We start from the raw sequence: 6,673 nt of genomic DNA on the forward strand, positions 1-6,673 counted from the left end.
ATTTGAAATTGTCATTCATTTTAACATTAAAGCTTGAATTCCATTAAAGTGTCAGAAAAGTGACGACCAAAGTATTTTGTCTCCAACTGTACGTGTGGATAGGTGAAAACATAACGTTGCAAAAATAATAATTACTTATAATGTTCTTTGGTCGTCACTTTTCTGACACTTTAAAGTAATTCAAGCTTTAACGTTAAAATGAATGACAATTTAAAATTAATGACAGATATTATATTTTCCTATCAAAAACTTGTCAACTATGATTGACTGTAGCTAAAAATAAGGTTAACAGTCCTAAAGCATGCTTTACAATTTAATGTCACTCAAGTGACTATTTGACAAACTATTTTGTCTCCAACTGTACCAATGTTTACAAAAAAAGCAAAAAACTCATTATTCACATTTTACAAGTAACACAAATTGTATTCTTATTTATGTAAAGAAAATTATTCAATTAAACTGTAACATGTTAATAAGACAACAAATATTGATGGACTCGTAGTAAGAAAGAAATTGTTTTATTGGCTGAAAATACAGTATAATACAAATAATAAATAAATAGAATATTTGATTAAATTTAAACAAACAATGGGCCGTCAACCGGAGTCCTTCAGCCTGTTTGGTTTTCTTTGTCCGTTTGCATATAATTCCGGGGTGATTTTAGAGAATTAAGGATTTTGGGGTTTCTGGGATCAGAGAGGAATTTTTAGCAGATTGTGGTGACTCTTCGAGTGTCGTTTCTGCAATTTCTATTCTTCTTTGAGCCAGACGTTTTATTTCTCTTTAGATTCTAGAATAAATTTGGAGAGCATTTTGTAGATATGAGTAGCTGTTCGGTAATTGAGCCTTTGTTTTTGTAGGTAAAAGATTTAAAATGCTGCGTTTTGCTTCATAACAGAAATGTGTTTGTTAAAATTAAGTTTGCTATCGATAAAATTCTCAGATATTTGGCAATATTCGACGGAGCCACAGACATTTACAGTTGGAGACGGTTCAAAATGGCAAACTGTGGTTTAACTAGATTACGTTTAAGTCAATTCCCCCTACTTTTTTACATTTTAGTGTTTGATATAGCATTCTCTTCTTTTCTGTTTTTTTTATTAATTTTGATAATGGTAATGGTGAGTATCAAATTGATTGTAAAATTGTTACTTAATATACGCGTATTGTTTATTTATAGTAATTAGTTAATAAAAGTTGTCTCTGTTAATAATACATAATTCAAAAATAGAAAAAAAAAACGGGGGATGATTTAAAAAAACAAGACTGTTGATTCAAAAAGGTTTCTTCCTGGCTTTCTTGTCAGCAAATACGTTAATAATTTTATCAAAACTGAGAGCATTAAGCATTTCATTTTTGATGCACATTATTGCTAGCGCGTTTAATTTAAGATTAGGTATTGTAGATCTGCGATAGCCTTTTACTCTCTTCGATGCTGAAAACAATCTTTCACCTGTAAAATTAGTCACCACTTTAGAAACGAACATTCTCAACAAAATTACAGTATTAGGAAACAAGTCGTCAATATTATTCAGCTTCAATTTTTTTTAATTAAGTCCATTAGACGAAAGACCTAGAAGTCCTTGATTTGAAGCAATTTGCCTTCTTCTTTGTAAGTTACATGCAACTTTAAGCATTTTTCTTTGATTTCCTCCGGTGTGATAACTGGAAAGGAGCTCAAAAATCCGAATTCATCATTATTCTCTAAATACGACTCTGGCCTCTTGGAAAGCTCAGCTTTCAGGTTGTCGGTTTGTGGAAAAAAATACCTGGATGCGAAATTCATCTTTTTCGTTGGATTCAACGTCTCGGTCTCCTCCTGTCTCATCAAATTGCTTCAATCTCTTCTTCCTTCTTCTACTGACATACTGGTAACTTGCATTATCACACAATTTGATTGCTTGCAGGATCAATATTTACAGATTGAAGTTTTTAGTTCACTTGGTCATAGGTAATACTCTCTAGTATTATCTTTTCCAAAAACAGGTCATAGGTAATAGCTTTCTAAGTCAAAATTCGAGAAACCTTTGTCATTTTGTGAGATTGTGAGCGAACATTGTACAGGGTGCTGCATTTTGGATGTCCGAATAGGGAATCTCCGAAACTAAGAGGTTTAGCCAAAAACGAGTGATACATTCTGGGGCTCATTTTTTGAGAAAATAATATTGGTTAAAATCGCATCCCGCTATCGTCTTTTGTTTTCGATTTACAGACAAAAGTTGACATTTTGGCGAAATCTAAAAAAATTTATATCTTCGTTATTATAGAAGATACGGATTTGAAATAAAGACATTACCGGCACTTTTTTACGTAGAATTTAACAATGTAGTTAATAATTTTTTTGTTGTTTGTTTAGCCGTAATAAAATAAACTTGTATTATTTTAAATGGGAATCATAGGCGGCTATGGCAGTTTTGAAAAGCTTATTTTTTTCTGATCTAAAAAATATATATTTGTAACAAAATATTTTTTTATAACTATACTTAAAAAGTGAAATACATATTTTGTGTGATAATAGTTGGCCATGGAAAAACTATTTCACTCCAAATGTGTAAATAATAATCAATAAGAGTTTTGTGAACTGTAAAATAGATAAAAAAAATATATAAAATTATAGAGATTTAAAAAATACGATACGGTAGAAGCATTAAACAAATATCCGAGCGCCTCAGAACAAAATTATTACATATTTTTAAAAAATCCAAAAATAGGAAAAACAAATTTGTCAACAGTCAACACAATTAGAAAAAAACATTTTTTTGATGATCTAATGGAGGTAGGATAACGTTTCACATAGACGAAATTTGGGTATTTGAATAGCCATTTTTGTGTCATATAAAATATATTTTATTGAGGAATTAAAGCGGCTTTTTTTTACAACACTCTATATATCACTAGAAGTTGTAATGGTAATGTTAGCTTGTTTAAAAACAAAGAAATGTTATTAGTCGCCAATAAGTTGATTTACAATTTATTTTGCATCTTTTCCATTACTTAGTACTTAGAAAACTCTTTCATTAGTGACACTGGTTGAATAATATAGTTTAAATCCTTTTGGTTAAAGATGCAACATTTTTTCATGGCCAACTGCGAACAAAATTCAAAGATAATTTTTTACTAAAAATGTATTATAATAATTTGTTACAAATATATATTTTTTAGATAAGAAAAAAACAAGCTTTTCAAAATTGCCATAGCTGCCTATGATTTCCATTTAAAAAAATACAACTTTATTTTATTACGGCTAAACAAACAACTGAAAAAAATTGTTAACTACATTATTAAATTCTACGTAAAAAAGTGCCTGTATAATGTCTTTATTTCAAATCTGTGTCTTCTATAATAACGAAGATATGAATTTTTTTAGATTTCGCTAAAATGTCAATTTTTGTCTATAAGTCGAAAACAAAAGACGATAGCGGGATGCGGTTTTAACCAATATTATTTTCTCAAAAAATGAGCCCCAGAATGTATTACTCGTTTTTGCCTAATTTTTTAGTTTCGGAGATTTCCTATTCGGACATCCAAAATGCAGCACCCTATGTGTACAAAAAAAAAATAATGAAAAAATAATATTTTGCTCCGACAAACACGATTTTGTTATTTTTTTTAAGAAAGAAATTCTTTCTCAAAATTTTGCGCCTCTTGAAATCTTTGCGCCGCGCCGCAAGCCCGGGCTTCTTAGGCTTCTGCTATATTACGCCACTGTAACAAACTATAATGATAAATTGTAGCAAAATTTTTGGGTTTTGAGTTTCTCTATAGTTTTAGACATACCCCTATCGTGTGATATTATTGCGATTAGTAAAAAAATTAAAAACTTACTTATTTGGTCAATATTTTAAAGCTTTTATTTATTTCTATTTTTAAACAAGTATAGTAAAACTAATAACCTCCGACAAAAAAATCTTTTTTCAAAATTATACATAATTATCACACAAATTTGCATGCAACTACAAAACTTTTTATTTTAGCATGTGAGAATATACAGGCTGCGCCAGAACTCGCGTCCCAGAGAAAAAGGTAAGATACCAGGAACCTGGAAAAAATGTTAACAAAATTTTATCTATAAAAATTTCGAAGTTATGAGGGTTTAAAGTTTGCACTTTGACTCTATTTATTTCTGTTGGAAAAATAATTTTCCAAGTTTTTTTGCTATAGGCTATTAAAAGAGGAAACAAGCAAGCTGTATCCATCCTAAATTGGAACTCTGTTCAATGTCATTTGTGGCTTTTAGTGGCAAAATTTTTGTCCCTTTACTAAATAATTGTAATAAACATATATAAGATCATCAGTATCCTTAAATAGATATAAATAATGTCAAATGTCAAAAAATAAATGTCAAAATGTTTTGACAGATAGAATTTTTTAAACATTTTTTTCATGTTCCTGGTATCTTACCTTACTTGAAAATTTTCTCTGGGGCGCGAATTCTGGTGCACCCTGTAGGTATAAGTAGGTATCTTTCAGGGGCGTTTAATATTCTTTGGCAAGAGATGTTACGTCTTCATTTTTCTTTAATCTTGTTTCAAATGTAGTTCAAATGGGAAAATTCACCAACTTTTAATGGTACTTGATTAGAATACACTCAATAAAGAGTTAGATTAAGATTCGCAATAAAAAAGATTTTACATGATTGTCACAAGTTTGTTGAGATAGAGACAAGAAAAATTTTTGTTAGGTGAAAACTTATTATAATATTAAACACTGGCCTAAATTACAGATTAAAAATTTGTACAAATACATAAACTTTTGCAACAAACTATAAAGAAATAGTATATTAAAATACAAGTTGCAGAAGCACGAATTTGAAATTTCGAAACGAGCCGCGTAGCGGTGAGTTGAGGAACAAATGAGTGCTTGAAGAAGCTTATACAACGAGTGTTTTATACCATTTTTTCTATTTTGCCGCTTTATATCATTTTATAAATTAACAGACAGAAATTGTAAATCTAGAGAATTTTGCGACGGTGGGCGACATTTATGTGGAATAATTTTAGGCGGCTGTGAAAAATAAAAATATTCTTATTTTCACATTTAAAAATGAATAGTGAAGAAAGTCCGTCACTAAAATTAAATTAACGCCAACGACTTATTAAAGCACTCTAATGACGTCATTTGAGTGCTGGAATAGACTTATTCTAACACCGAAATAAATTCTGATGCTTAAAATTAGATCACTAATTTCTGATACATCCTATATGACAATCATTATACATTTGCTATTTTTCTTAATAAATGACTTTTTTTACCTCATTTAATAAAGCTTTTAAAGTAAAATCGTTTTCGTAAGACCTACTAAAAATTTTATGACACATTATAAGGAATTAACCAAACAATGGCTCGAATTTGTAACCCTCCATAAAAAGCACGTTCCTTTGCAAGTGTTCACTAGAACAAAACAGGGCCGTATTTTAAACTAAAGTAGTGGTAGAGTTTTACCAAGCTATTATTAAAAAAATCAGCTTTATTTAATAATAGCTTGTTAATAACCACCTGGCATTTTTAAATTTCTTAAAATACTTGATATTAATAACAACTACATCAAAAACAATTAAAACATTTCAAGTATTTTAGACAAAAAGAAAGTAAGTAATCCGGCCCTGTTAAAAACTGACCTGTTTTAGGGTCCGGGTAATTTATGATTTGTTTACCCTCTGGTTTACTCTGAACAATACCGCATTTAACTTAAAAGTAATAAAATTTTTAGTAGGTCTTAGGAATACGATTTTACTATAAATGTATTTCACTAACATTACATCTTAACAAATGGACAATTTTGCCTAATTTTAAACGTAATATATTCACTTTAAATTAGTTAAAAACAAGAATCACCAATTATTCCAATACCGGTCAAATTATAGGACAAAAAATTACAAAAAATTATAAATTAATGCAAACTACTTGGGTATGAATTTCTTGGTGCTTAAAAATTCGGTCATTTACTTTTGTTGCACCGTGGTATAACAATCATTGCACGAAATGTGACATTTTCAAAGAATTACAAGTATTGCTAAAAATAGGAGTAAATCTCTTAATGCAGTTTTCCTAATAAATGACATTTTTTCAGTACCCTGAAACTTGAAGAGGTAGATATAATATAATTTGATTAAATTTATTATTGCACTCTAGAGTGTCCTTAGCACGTCTCATTACTTAGGTAATACGCATTTAATTAAAAGTTCCAAGTAATCTTAAAAAAATACAGGGTGTTCGGTCTAAGTCGCCCCAGCCGAGAACACCTAAACTTACTTATTTTTTGAAAAACTAAATTTTCAAATAATACTATTCATTCCTGGCTTTCTTAGTAAATGCATCAATTTTTTTGCCACATACGGAAATGCTATCAAATTTAGTTTTTCAAATGGAACACCTATGTTTTTTGCTCGAAACAATAATAATTGGCATGAAAAATACGGTAAACCACTATTTATTACATTTTACTTTACATAATACACTCAGAAAATAATTTAAATTTTAGAATTTATTAGCAAATTTTACAATGTAATGGAATTTTACTTGTCAAGGTATTCATGCAAAAAAGCAATATGCTTGCATACCGTTTAATTGTTATTTTGCCAAAGCCTAATTTGTCAATAAATCTTATTGAGATTTTTAATAATGGATGATATTAATTACGACGAATTGGTAGATCAGTTTGAAGTGTTTTTTA

Source organism: Tribolium madens, unplaced genomic scaffold, assembly GCF_015345945.1.
Source record: "Tribolium madens isolate multiple individuals breed KSU strain unplaced genomic scaffold, Tmad_KSU_1.1 Scaffold_91;HRSCAF=231;Tcas5.2_LG7, whole genome shotgun sequence".
Lineage (NCBI taxonomy): Eukaryota > Metazoa > Arthropoda > Insecta > Coleoptera > Tenebrionidae > Tribolium > Tribolium madens.